Source organism: Sturnira hondurensis, unplaced genomic scaffold, assembly GCF_014824575.4.
Source record: "Sturnira hondurensis isolate 20B ecotype Veracruz unplaced genomic scaffold, ASM1482457v3 Scaffold0006505, whole genome shotgun sequence".
NCBI classification, from domain to species: domain Eukaryota; kingdom Metazoa; phylum Chordata; class Mammalia; order Chiroptera; family Phyllostomidae; genus Sturnira; species Sturnira hondurensis.
Window position 1 is genome coordinate 704,928 of NW_028079136.1, and position 14,781 is coordinate 719,708.

Here is a 14,781-nt window from a genome sequence, read left to right on the forward strand (position 1 = left end):
CCCAGGCGGTTGCCGACTGCCCCGCCGAAGGTGCAGGGGCCTGCGCCTCAACCAGGCCCTCTTGTCGGGGACAGGGCCGGGGGTGCTGGGGGTTAGTTTTGTCCCCAAAGGGGAGGAGGAGCCACCCCCTTGTCCCGCGGGACCGGACTGCAGCCGCAATGCCCGGTCCTATTTTCTTGACAAAATATTACATTATTAAGTCCATCGAATGTGTGTTGCACTTCTCACTTATTTTTTGTTCTCTCCATTCCCTTTTCACTTTCTTGACCCTCCCATCTCGAGCTTTGGGGGCTAATGATTTTTTTTCATCCCACTTCCCCGCGGTTGCCTTTTTGCCGTAAATCAACTTGCTTGGGGAAGACTTATTTCAGTGTGTATTTAACTCATCATCTTCCTGGGAGGGCGGTCATATTAACTTCCTGAGTGACCGAGGAACAGTAAATAATTGAAGATAAAAGCAGTACATACTTATTTTCCTCATTAAATGGGTTGGCTATAAAAAGGAGATTCTCTAGCTATGGAATTTTGGGGGGGGAGTGGGGAGGAGGGATTGAAAAGGGAAGTGAATTCGAAGAAAACTAAGTGAGGAGGAGGAAAGTCTAGAGATAACGTGGAAGATCCTGTAGTAGTTCTTTCCCTGTATTCTCCTGATAGAAGTTGAGGTTGTAATTATATTTTTGAAAGTGGGCGTTGAATTGAGTGTAAGGAAGGAGGCCTTCCTCTTTGAACACGATTATTTGTTAAAGAGATATCCTAAAATCTTTTCAGGTGGGTGTCAGGCAGAAAAGCCCGGCTGAGAAGTTTGTTTAATATATTGGAGTATCAACGTCATAGATTAGAAGAGTTGCAGAAAAAAGAAAGTAATTATTAGAAGTGGTGAAGGCATGATTTAAAGGGAAAGACTGCAGGCTAGGAGGTCCAGGAACACTGATTGATTCTGGAAGAGACTTTGTACCTCTTTGTCTTTGGCTTGTGGTGGTCAGACCAGGTGACTCTTGAGGCAGTTGGGGTTGGTGCTCTTATTCACAGTAGCAAATTGAACCAAGTGCCTTAGTTGAGGTCTATACAGTTTAAGATAACTGCTTCCTTAACATTAAGACAGTCTTTGAAAAAAAAAAAAAGACAGTCTTTGAGTACTGAAAAGCATTATGACTGAATGAGAACAGGGAGATTTTATTGTTTAACTCAATCTTAATTCAGAAGTGATTTTATGTAGATACAAAGCACTTAGAGAGCTTCCACAAGTTATTTTGCCAAAATTAACAAATTCTGGAGCAATTTTTTTTTCTGATGAAAATCTCTGCCGTTTTCTACGCATGTTGCTTGCAGTTTTTCTTGGCAAGCCATATATTTTAATGTGTTCATCTGTAGGTTTCACAGTTTTTTTCCGTTTTATAGAATATGAAAGTTAGCATGCCTGTATTTAGGAATTTTAGAAACTATAACTTTATGTAGTTAGCTGTATATTAACATGATTATTTCTCCCTTAGCCGTGAGTGGTTCCAAAATTTTAAATTAATTGAAGATGGCAGTATCAATTCTCATGTCCAGGAATCTTTCTTTCATCTTGCAGAAGGTTTTCTTACTGAGTAAGCACATTCTTCAGGAAGTGAACTTAATGAGAGTGTTGGATTTTTCAAGAGCTAAGAGTTCTTACTAGAGCATCAGACCAAACTTTGCGGAGCAGCAGTGCAAAAGCCCTTTGCTTTGTAACTTGTGTCGCTTTGATAATGTAAATTTACCATTTTATTATATATTTGCCATATTCCAAAAATAATTTAAGGCAGGTAAATGATAAAGGTGAATGTTTTAGTGCCGTGCATTTACTTAATACATGATTTGATTGTTTAGTTGTACCTCAGTAGGGCTAAAACTTTACCCTCTGAACGATCTTGCTGTTTTCAGCGTCCTTGCAAGGATGCCTGGCATTACAGGGGTTCCAGGGATAGAAAAATGAATGAGACAGTGATTGTGCTCAAGAAGTTCTGCAGTCTGTGTAGGGAGACAAATACACAAATTGGAACAGTATGGTTATATGGGCAGTAGTGGATCCAAGGAGTACTAAAAAGGATGTGATCACTTGGGCTGGCAAATGGAGAGGGAATGAGTACATTGGACAAAGAAGATGGTGTTCAAATTGAGTGCTTTTCTCCTTGCACTGATATTATTTTCTGTGGAGTAAACATGGAAAATATTTTTCTCATTTTCTTAAAGAGCAAAATGAGGCCTAGTGCATTTGTGACTTATTGAGCATAATACATTAGAGGCATTAATTGAACTTATAATGTCTTACAATGCTAAGCCTAGTATTTTTTTCATTGCATCTCTTTGTATAGTACTTCAGTGTTTAGGTACATAGCATTTGTCAGATTTTGGAGTGTTTATTAAAGGATGGGTACTTCCTGCCTTTAGGGTGTTTTATATTCCACTTAGGAGAGACCAACTACAATACATACAGCAGAATGTAATTATAAAAACTTGTTAATGGTATAGTATAGTAGAGACCCCTTAAGGGATAGTATGGGTACTTTTTAAATAGATGAGCGTTAATGAGGCAAGATTTCTGAATAACGAATTTAGATCATAAACTGTTGCTGTAGTAAAAAGTGATGAGGTGTCAAGAACAAAGTTATTTCAGTGCACAGAGAAGAACGTGGGGGGAAACTTAGATAAGAGAAAATAAAGTATATGTTTAAGGAAGGATTTGCAAAGTTTGTGTGAAAAGATAAGGACAGGACATAGATGAGATAAGAGATGAGAGTAAATAGATATCTGTTATAAAGAATTTCGAGACCAAGGGTCCAATTTTATATTATTTGGAGGACTCAGGAAATCTTTGCACAGGCTGTGAACTGGTGGCTTGAGTAGTATGGAAGTCATAGTTAGGAGGACTGGAGGAGAGGTCGGTGTCTGTAAATGAGCAGCAGGGGAATGCTTGTTCCCATTGTGAAACCGAGTACGAATTTGGTAAGAAATTTGACTACAAGAAGAGAAAGGAATGGGCAGTGTTAAGAAAATTGGTTAAGAATTTTGCAGTACTGAAGCAGCCTATTTTTTTTAAAAAAAGTATTGTCCTATAAAAACAGAAACTGGCAGTTTACCTTCAGGAAATAACAGAAGAAGCAGGAAGAGATTAAGTATTGTTGAAATTCTGCTGTGGAATGAGAGGAAAAAGCAAAGACAGAATTCTCTTTCAAGATAAAAGGGTGCAGAAAATGAAAGGAGACAATGGAGAGAAATCTGCCTGCGAGGTGGGGAAAAACATGGATGTTAATGGGAGAGATAGACAGACTTAGGAAAATACCTGTGTAATTAGGGAACAGGAAAATACTTTTTCAAATGCTCTGTTTGCAGTTTTGGGAATTATGTGAAGCATGTGTTTTCCCTCCAAGATAAGCAGTAAAGGAGACCTAATTATACCTATAAACAAAACCATAGTGCTATGAATAACCGTAACCAAACTGATTTATTAAGTCACTTTGTGTGTGTTCCTAATGTAAGTTAGAACTGTTCTGACTCCTCTTTTTGGTTTAGTGTGTGTTTTTTTAGATCACAGTGCTGAGCTGGGAAAGGTGCTTTTTGGCTCCCTCCCGGTTTCATAGCCTGGTTTTATCTGATTACACCTCACAATGACACCAGACTGGATTTCTGCCTGTGTTGCAATGCATGACATGATGCTGTAACTGTTTCAATTTCTTAAAAATTAGATTTATTGAGATTTAATTTACTTGCAATAAAACTTACGTGTTTTAGATATATTGCTTTATGAATTACAAGAAATAGCAACAGTGTTTAACTACTACCACTCCAATTAAGACACAGGATATTTCCATCACTCCAAAAAGTGTCATTGTGATCCTTGTGCGTCATAAGGGACCCTTATGACCTTTTTGACCCACGATGAGTCATTAGTCCCTTCTACTCATCCTTTTTCTAGTCTCTTGCAACAAATGATATATTTGTTGTTCCTGTAATTGTGGTTTTCCAGAATGTCGCATAAAATGGCATCATACAGTATATACAGCCTTTTGAGTCTGGCTTCTTTCACTTAGCATAATGATTTTGAGATTCAGTAAGCTTCCTTAAAAAATTAAACTAATTTTTAAAACAGTTTTAGATAACAGAAAAATTAAAATAGTACAGAGACCTAGTTTCCCCTGTTTTATTTTATTTTTTTAAATGTATGTGAACTATTGATGTTTGCTAATTGTCAAAAACAAGATTCTAGAATTAAGTTTTTGGAGATGGAAAATTGTGTGAAGGTTTGTCAAGATGACTTTTATTGTACATTCTATATGAAATTTGCTATTTTAACTATTTTTAAGTGTACAACTCAGTGACATTATATTTACAAGCTGAGCAACCATCGTCACTATCTATTTCTAACATTTTTCTTTTTCTCTTTTTTAACATGGATTTTCTTTGTATTCTCTTTACTTTAAGTTTTCTTATTTTTAGAAAGTGGGAAGGGGAGAAAGAAAGGTAGGGAGAGAAACATCGATTGGTTGTCCCTTGCACGTACCAGACTGGGCACCAGGCCCTCGACCCAGGCATGTGCCCTAACCAGGAATCAAACCTTCAACCCCTTGGTTCACAGGCCAACGTTTGATCCACGGAGTCACATCAGCCAGGGCAATTTCCAAAATATTTCATCATCCCACACAGACACTCTACCCACTTAGCTGTAATTACCCATTCTCCCCCTTTCCAGCTCCTGGTTTCTGCTAATCTTCCTTCTGTCAGTATGAATTTACCCATTCTAGATATTTCATACAGGTGGAATCATGCAACATTTGTCCTTTTGTGTCTGGCTTATTTAACCTTGTATAATGTTTTCATACATGTTACAGCATGTATCAGAGCTTTATTCCTGTTAATGGTTGAATAAATATTCCATTGTAGGTAGTATCCCACATTTTGTGTATCCTTCTGTTGATGGATACTTGGGTTGTTAGCACCTTTTCGCTATTGTGAAGGAGGCTGTTGTTCATGTGTGTACAGGTGTGTAAGTCCCATTTTTTTTTTTTTAATTTTGTGAGTTTATTTGAACTAAACTGATGAGATATGCTGGGAAGCAAGATCTCAAATGCTGTCTGTAACTCCCTGTTTTTAATTCCTTTGGGTATATATCTAGGAGTCGTCATACGGTAATTCTGTTTAATTTTTGAGGAAACACCAAAGTGTTTACCAGAATGACTACTATTTTACATTCCCATCAGCAAAGTATGAGGGTTCCAGTTTCTCCACATTCTTGTCAACATTTGTTATTTTATTTGTCTTTTTCTTTTTTATAAAAATTATAGCCATTTCAGTAGGTGTGAAGTGGTATTTCACTGTGGTTTTGATTTGCATTTCCCTAATGAGTAATGAGTGATTTTGAGCATCTTTTCATGTGCTTATTGGCAGGAAGCTGCAGTTTTTAACAGTAGGAACATATTACTTGGTTGTTCCAATAATTGGACAGGTGTATTTTTTAAGGCCATTATGCAGTAGGCATTATATATCATTTTATTTAACTGTACAACACTATGGCATGTGATGTGTGTCTTACAGGTGAGAAAACTAAGACAAAGCAGGTAAAGGAGCTTGCTTGAGATTACACAGAGGGAGGTGTGATGTTTGAGCTGGAGTCCATCATTTTCTCCTCTTATCCCTGTTCTAGGAAACTAGCAATTTCATGCCATTGGTGTCATGTGAAATCAAGATGTAGAAATTGATGGAGTTTGGGGGCATAATTCCAAAGGTACTCATATTAGTTTTTCATCGTTAGTATTACCTAGATGGGAATTCTCAGTTGCAACGCCAGTTTTATTTTCCCGACTGTAATCCAAGTTGGAATGGAGGCATATACCAAAGATTGAGCACAAAAGCTTTGTTACTTGTCATGTTGGAAATGGGTGATGTTAGAGTATATTGAACTATTCGTGTTAAATGAATGAACAGTAAAGCAGTCCAAAGCTCAACAATTATCTCCACAAAGCAGTACTACTGTTGGGATTCTGAGTTAGATTGAAAACTGCTTTGTCACTAAAATGTCTTTCAGCAGGAGCCCCTTGCTGTGACTGTGTTCCCCCCGTTTTCTTGTCTCCCTCCCAAACACACGCACAAACACACATATGCAGATACAGAAAGCTGCTCTGGATGAACGCCCTGGTTGTGAATCCTTCACGTGTGGAGGTAGCTTCTGGGGGCTGCAGGTCGGAAGCACGACTGCCAGTGCTCATTAGACCACAGTGCAGCCACTGCTTTTTGTCAAAATGGGAGAATTAAGCCTTTCATTAATTGTTTGTAGTACTTGGGCGAAGCATAATTCTAAGTGTGGTGTGGAGGTTAAAGAATCGGGAGCCAGGCTGGGCTCATCCATCTTTAAACGTGGAGAGAAACTGGGGGCGGCTGTTCTCTTGGCTGTTGTTGTGATGCACTCGTTTCTTATGTCTGGGTTATGGCTCCAATTTCATCTTTTCCCTGACTAATAAGAGAAAAAATCTCTCTATTAAATTTTTATCACCTTCATTTTAAAATAGTAAGGCTTACTAGTGAAGAAATGTTTAAAGTTCTATGAAAGTTTAGGTAAGGAAAAGTAAATCTGATTTCTACCATCCGTTTCTTCTTCCCTCCCCCACCCGTTTTTCGGTATTGAGCTAGTGGTTTCTTACCTTTATCACCTCAGCCTCCTAAGGCGTCTCCCTTACCAAGTGAGACCCTTGCATCTGTGCTTTGGTTCTGTCTTACTCAGCTGCACACAGGATCTGAGCTATAGTTTATCTCCTAGCTCTTGCCCCTTTCGGGCTTTGTTCCCTGATCCTTCTCTTCAACCTACCACATGCTGAAATCCTTCCCTGGGCTTTTAATAGCACTTTCTGACACCTCCTCCACTCACTCTCTCCTAGTTCTCTTCACTGCCAAAAAATTGAAAGGATAATATGCCCTTGTTCTTTGTAATTCCTTCCGTTTTCAGTTTCTCACACTTGTGTAAATTCCCCTCTTTGGAAATCACTAATGAGGGCCTGTGGGGGAGGGGAAATGAGGAGTGACTGCTGATGGATGAAGGGTTTCATGGGGGGGTGATAGAAATGTTTTGGAATTTGGTAGTGGTGATGACCGCACAGCTCTGAATATACTTAAAACTACTGAAACGCGTGCTTTAAGTGGGTGAATTTTATAAGTGAATTAAATCCCAATAAAGTTATTTTAAAAATAATCACAAATGAGCTCTTAGATCTAGAGTATCTTTCCATCCTCATTCTGTCACCCCCCTTGCAGTTTCTGACAGTACTGATTGCTTTCTTCTTAGAATGCCTTGTCCCTCAGTTCTCCAGTACCACCCTTCATACCTCCCAGTGATTCTGACCTTTTGTTTCCTTAAGTGTTAGTGGCCCTCATGATTTCTCCCTGTCTCTTTCCCCTCTTTGTCCTGACATCCTCCCAAGGCAGCCTCCATTACTCTCACGGTTTCAGGTCTTCACTGTTACATGGATAACATCTAATATTCATCTCCAGCTAAATTGGGCTGTTGAGCCCAAGGTCCAGTATTTCTCATCAACCACCAGACTGAACTGTATTTCCTACAAGTACTTGTGCTTCAAAAGAGTGTTTTGGTCTGACCAAAAAGGACTGTGTGGCTCTGAAAAACAGTTCTGAGAGTATATACACATAGTTTTCTTCTCTCAGAGAAGGAAATGAATGGCTTATCATTTGACACAGTTGAGATGACTTCCAAATACTTTAAATGAAAATGAGTGCAACAAGAGCAGATTAACAATATTGTATCTCTTAGGTTAAAATAGTCATTTTAAATATGATATCTTTGTCTGCTCTTAAGTGACTTACAGGTTAGTGAAGACACTGCAGCAGGGGTGTCAAACTCATTTTCACCGGGGGCCACATCAGCCTTGTGTTTGGCTTCAAAGGGCCAAATGTGATTTCAGTGCCTTAACTGTTAAGGAGTAGTTCCATTTATACAGTCCTAAAATTATTTCGGCCCTTTGAAGGTAACTGCGAGGTTGATGTGGCCCCTGGTGAAAATGATTTTGACACCCCTGCTCTATAGTGAAGAATTGTTTCCTGATCTGGTCCATATTCGACTTAATTTTATTTATTTAACACACATCTGAATGAAAAGCTTGCTTGTTTCAGGATGTTCTAGGTGCTGGGAATATAGGATTGAACCCAACAGATAAAATCCAGCTTCATACAATTTATAGTCTGAAGTGGAACAATAGACAATAAAATAAGTAAGTAAAATGTATAGTATACTGGATGGTACTAATAAACTGCATAATCAATGGAGTTAGAGACAGTTACAGTTTTAACTAGGTTGGTAGTGAGGGCTTGACTCAAAAGTCATCTTCTCAGTGAAAACTTGAAGAAGGCTGGAGAGTGAGCCATGCAGCTCTCTGGGGAAGATCAGTCCCGTCACAGGGAATACAAGAGCATAATGTACTTGAGGGTCAAGGAGGCCCATGTAACCGTGGCAGAGAGGAGAGTGGACAGGAGAGAGGTCACAGGAGGGCCGGATATTAGAGTGCCTGGTGGGCTTATTGTCAAGATTTTATGTTTTCTTTGAGCAAAACAGGAGCTGTTAAAAGTTCTCAGCAAAGGACTAAGAAGATTTAGTACTTACCCACAGAATTTAGCCACAGAATTTAGATTTAGCCACAGAATTACTGTGGCTACTGTGTTGAGAACAGTCTGAAGGTGGGAGGCAGAGGGATGGGCAGAGACAGACTAGCAGGCTATTTCACCAGCCCAGGCAAGACATGTTGGTCTGTAGGTTTAGAACAGTAACGGGTATAATGAAGAAACATGCAGATTCAGAAATACTTTAAGGTAGACCCTGTAAGATTTTATGTACATATCCGTAACTGTCTGGTGGCCACCACCAAACACATTGCTACCTTCCTGGTAAGTTATTTGAATTAGTATTTTCTAATTTAATTGAAGTAAGAAGTAAAATTTACTGGATATATGTAGGATGGTGACAGTGTACAGTCATCTCTTACTGATAGGAATATCTTACTACTCATTTAAAAATGTTTTACTTGTGTTTTAAAATGCAGTGAATATTAAATTGATCATGGTATGTGCAATGCCCATTAAATGATTCACAGATGGTGAAACTTTGAGAAACCGTATAGTTTTCTTCTGCATTCTTTTTTATTCTATTTTAAATCTTTTTATCAATTTTGTGAGAGAGAGAGAGACAGTCATCAGTTTGTTGTTCCACTTATTTATGCATTCATGGGTTGTTTTTTGTACATGCCCTGCCTGGGGATTAAACTTGCAACCTTGGCGTATCAGGACAACATTCTAACCTACTGAGCTACCAGATCAGGACGTTCGAAGTCTTAATTACACCCCTTCCCTGCATCTCTTAATGAGTAAGGGTGGTGTCCTTGATTTAGCCTATAGATTAACAAATGAAAAGGGACAGTACAGCTCTGATTGGTATTTTTTATGGTATCACTAAGAAGCTAAACTTGCATTTATGTAATTTGCCACATGCAGGTAAAGAAACCCCACATGCTATTTATAATGCAGGTGTTCTTTTTTTATTTTTCACATTTCATAATGTCGGTATGAGAATGTGTTTAAAATATGTGGGGAGCATATTTTTTACTGTGAAATAACACACAAAAAAGTTCATAAAGCATATATGATTATTGAACACATACTTGTCAAATAAACACTATAACAAGTTGCTAAGTCAGGAACTAGAACATTGCTGATATCCAGATGTCCCCAGGGTACTTCTCCCTGGTCATAAATATCTCTCCCCCTCTCTGTGAAGTAACCATTATAGTAACTTTGGGTGATCCTTCTCCTTTCCTTCAGTTTTACTATTATACAAGCATTCTTAAGCAATATAGTTTTTTATGTTTTTGAACTTTATGTGAAGGGTATCGTATATATATTTTTTTGTCTCTTCATTTGCTTAACATTCTTTCAAAGTTTTATCCATTTCTAAAATTTATAACTTTAGTTATCTCATTGGCATTGCTGTGCAGAATTTCATTAAATGAACTATGATATAATTTTTAAAAATTGGCCTTAGTCTCCTGTTCCTTTAATGCAACTTTTGAAACCCTGGGAAGCACCAGCATGATAAGAGAGTCTTTTGTGCACTAATGAGATGACTATTGTCCCGGACCCCTAGATAATAGCTTCCAGATGGGGACTGGTCACCAGAGAGACCAAGGTTTTGTTAGAGGGTTGGAACTTTTAACCCTGCCCCGCGTGACCTCGAGGGAGGTGAGAGGAGCTGGAAATTGAGCTAATTGGCCAATGATTTAATGAACCATGCCTGTGTAAAGAAATCTCCATAAAAACTCCTCATGTCAGGGTTTGGGAGCTTCCAGGTTAATGAAACACTGAGGTGCTGGGAGGGTGGCGCCTCCAGAGAGGTGTGGGGCCTCCACGCATTCCCCCACCCCCAGCTTTGCCCTGTGCCTCTCTTCCGCTGGCTGATCTTGAATCGTATCCTCTATAATAAACTGGTAATAATAAGTGAGCTGATTGCCTGTGAAGTAATTAGCAAATTATCAAACTTGAGTAGGGATTGTGGGAACCCTCAATTAGTTCCCAAGTTGGACAGAAGTGTGGGTAACCCGAGGACCCAATATCTGCAACTGGCATCTGAAGTGAGGATAGTCTTAGGGGTCTGGACCTCTAAACCTGTGGAGTCTCACTGTCAGAATTAACTTGAACTGTAGGGCACTCAGTTGGTTTCTGGAGAGTTGAAGAACTGGATGTCAGAGTGGAAACTCCGTCCTCCCCCCACCCCACACACATTTGGTGACGGCAGAGTTGTGAGTAGAAACAGACGGTGATCATTTATCCAAGTTCATCAGCAGCGTGTGTTTTCCCATTGTTTCACACCCTTGCTATCAGTGTTGTAGAATTTTAGGTTTTTCCCAGTGTTGTATGTGTAGTGGTATCTCCCTATGGTTTTATTATGCATTTCCTTGATTGCTAGTAAGATTGAGCCTTTTTTCATATACTTTTTGGCTGTTGGATTTCTCTTTTGTGAGGTTGTTGTCTCTGCTCACTTTTCTTTTAGATTGACTGTCTTTTTAATTTGTAGCAGTCGTTTATCCAGAATTTGAGTCCTTTGTTTATGTGTTAAAAATATGTTCCTTCCTGTCTTGTTTTTTTATTGTTGTATTGGTGTCTTGATGAATAAAATAAACATTAATGTTTTCTCTTATGGTTAGTGCTTTCTATATGTTAAGTAAATTTTCCCTTCTCTAATTCTAAAAACTTTATAGTTTTTTCTTTCATGACTAGGCATTTTGTTTGTCTTGAGTTGATTTTTGCTTCAAGTGTGAATAGAAATCCATTTCATTTCCTCCCCATTTGCTCTAGTACCATTTATTGAAAAAGTTCTTTTCTGTGCTCTGATATGCCATTTTTTTGTCTTAAATCAGGTATCTGTGTAGGTGTGTATCTGTTTCTGGGCTCTTAGGCTGTTTTTTTAATCAATCAATCAATTAATTAATTATTTTTAGAGAGCAGGGTAGGGAGGGGAAAGAGAGGAAGAGAAACATCAGTGTGAGAGAAAACACCGGTTTCTTCTTGTGAGTGCCACAGCCTGGGACTTGGACCCTCACCCAGACGTGTGCTCTGATTAGAGTTGAACCCACGACAGTTTTGCTCTTTGGGACGATGCTCAACCAACTGAGCCACACTGGTCAGGGCTTACCCTGTTCTTTAGATTTAGCTCTTTCTGCACATATACCATCTCAGTAAAGTTAGCTTTATAGTAAGTCTTTATTGCATAGAGAAAGTCCTTTCACCTTGTTATTTTTCAAGAGGTTTTTAACTAGTTTGGCTCTTTGATTAACGTAGAAATTTTAGAATCACTTTGTCAAGTATTATTTTTTTAAGTATGTTTGAATTTTGATTGGAATTGCATCGAACCTATAGATTTATCAGGAGAAGTTGCATAGTTATAAAATTAAATCTTCAAGTTTGTTAATATGGAAAAACATCCATACATTCACATACTGCTAGTATTTGTTAGTAAAGTTTTGTAATTTCCCTACAACTTTTTGTTATGTGTATTGTTAGTTGGTGGGTTTTGTGTGTGTTATTGCAAATTACCTTTTCAAAATTTATTTTCTGACCATTTGTTGCATGTATATAGAAATACAATTGATTTTTCTGTATTAGTATCATATTCAATAACCTTGCTAAACTCTGGTATGCAATTCTATTATATGAATATTCTTTGGATTTTTTACTTTATAAAGTGGTATCTTGTTTCTTCCTATTTCATCCTACTGTTGATTTCTTTTTGTTGCCTTTCTGGGTGTCTAGGATTCTACAGGATGTTGCGTAGAAGTGGTGGTGGGCGTCCTGGTTTTTGTTTATGGTCAAAAGGAAAGCTGTCAAAGTTTTACCACAGGGTATATTTGTGCTACCCTTGGTCAAACAAGGAACTTCCCTTCTGTTCATAGGTGACTGAGACTATGGATTGAGATGAACATATGCTTTTTCTATTTTGATGCTCTAATTATTGATGTCGTAAATTGCATTTTGTATTTACAACTGAGTTTTGTTTGGGATTTTCTGTATTTGTATTTATGAGTAAGATTGATTTGTTATTTTCTTTTCTCACCCTTGCCTGGTTTTGTTAGCAAGGTTACGAAGTTTCATAAAAGATTCGGGGAAAATGCCTTCCTGGGGAAAATGCCTTCCTGTTTGCTCTCTGGACGGGTTTGTGAAAGATTGTTTCTTCCTTATAGGAAGGTACTATCTTCTAGGAATTTGTCTACATTTAAAATTTTATTTGCTGAAACTTAATAAGCATATCCTTATTTATCTTTATAATGTCTGCTGCATGGGTTGGATGGCCCTTTGTTCTTGATACTGTTTATTCCCCAATTTTTTCCTTGATCAGCATCACCCGATATTGTACTAGTATTTTCTTTTTTTTTTTAACCAATGAATGGAGGCTTCTTTTTCTTTTAACATTTATTTATTTATTTATCCTTAGAGGGGAAGGGAAGGAGAGAAGGAGAGAAATATCAATGTGTGGTTGCTTCTCCTGAGTCCCCTGCAGGGAACCGGCCTGCAACCCAGGCATGTGCCCTGACTGGGAATCGAACCGCGATCGTGTGGTTCGCAGGCCCACGCTCAATCCACTGAGCTACACCGGCCAGGGCTGTACTAGTATTTTCAAAAAAGCCAACTTTCCCCTTTGTTCATCTTCTCTGCTGTGTATTTCTAATTTCTTCTATAACTAATTTCTTCTCTGGACTTTATTCTCTCCTACTTTTCTTTTGCTGTTATTGCTAATTCATAAGATGGATTCTTAGTTCATTTATTTTTTAACCTTTCCACTTTTCCAGCATCATTAAATATTACTTTAAATATTTCTTTACTGTTTTTGTATCTAATATTTGTTGGTATGATGACTATTTTTCCCTTCTCTGTGAGCTTGTTATCAATTTGGTATCTAATTAATTTTAGTATAACTTTTAAATTGCTATTGCCTCAATATGACTAAGAGTAAAATAAACATTTTGACTTTATTGTGAACTGCTTATTCATCATCTTTATCCCTTTCCCTGTATGGTTGTTTTTCTGTATGACCTCCTTGTTATATGTTAGTAAATTAGCTCTTTCGCTGTGATCTGAGTAGCAAATATTTTTTTCCCAGTTTATTGGTTTTTTTGTTGATATTTTTACTGGTTATTTTCATTTTACTTTTCAGTACCTAGAACAGTGCCTGGCTTATAGTGTATATACCCAATGGATATTTATTGAAGAAATGAGTAAATTCAGTGGTGCTTGTTTGCCAAACAAAAATGATTACTTCTATTTTTTATTTTGTTTTTAAATTAGTTTTAAAGATTTTAGTTCATTTATGTTGAGAAAGGGCAAAGGAGGGAACGAGGGAGGGAGAGAAACATCAATATGTGGTTGCCTCTTGTGTGCTACCCCCACTGGGGAACAGGCTCACAACCCAGACATGTGCCCTAGACTGGGAATCAGACTGGTTACCCTTTGGTTCACAGGCCAGCACTCAGTCCACTGAGCCACACCAGCCAGAGCCAAAAATAATTTTTTTAATGTTTATGTACTTGAATAGTCTGTCATGCCTCTAGATTTTGAACCGTATTAGGATGGCCTTTTTAATCCTGAGGTTACATAGGAATTGTTTTCTTTTGATTTTTATTATCTCCTTTTACATTTAAATATTTAATCTTTTTATAATTTACCCTATTTGGCTGATTTTCAACACATTTTTTATAAAATGTTAGCAGTTTCTAATTGTAGAAGATTACCAGTAATTGGAAATTATATACTTTAAAAATAAAAAGGTTATGAAAGATGATAAGACAGACTAGTTAAAAGGCTGTGTGATGTTGATGAGACTTAAAAAATAAAAAAATTTCTCCTGAAAAATAATTAGTAGGCAATTGAGATACTTTATTGACCTGAGGGAAGGGGTGGACTTTTGGGAAGAGAACTTTTTATCATTATGAAAGTAATGATGCTTGTTTAGCATGGTTTTTGTTCCTTTCCTCATAAATTCAAATCTTATGTTGTCCCCTAGTCACTTGAAATGTGACTGCTGTAAGTTGAACTGTGGTAAGAATCTATGCCAGATTTTGAAGACTTAGTATAAAAAATGTAAAATATCCCTTTCTTTTTTTAAGTATATTTTATTGATTATGCCATTACAGTTGTCCCATTCCCCCCTTCACTCCCCTCCACCCTGCACACCCCTTTCCCACCATTCCCCTCCTTTCGTTCATGTCCATGTGTCACAAG

General features: G+C 37.8%; 1 protein-coding gene across 1 annotated transcript in view; it reads left to right on the forward strand.

Annotated features, from left to right (window-relative positions):
• Positions 1-14,781, forward strand: part of PIK3C2A (phosphatidylinositol-4-phosphate 3-kinase catalytic subunit type 2 alpha) — an 83,334-nt gene that overhangs the window by 312 nt on the left and 68,241 nt on the right. The window lies entirely within an intron of this gene.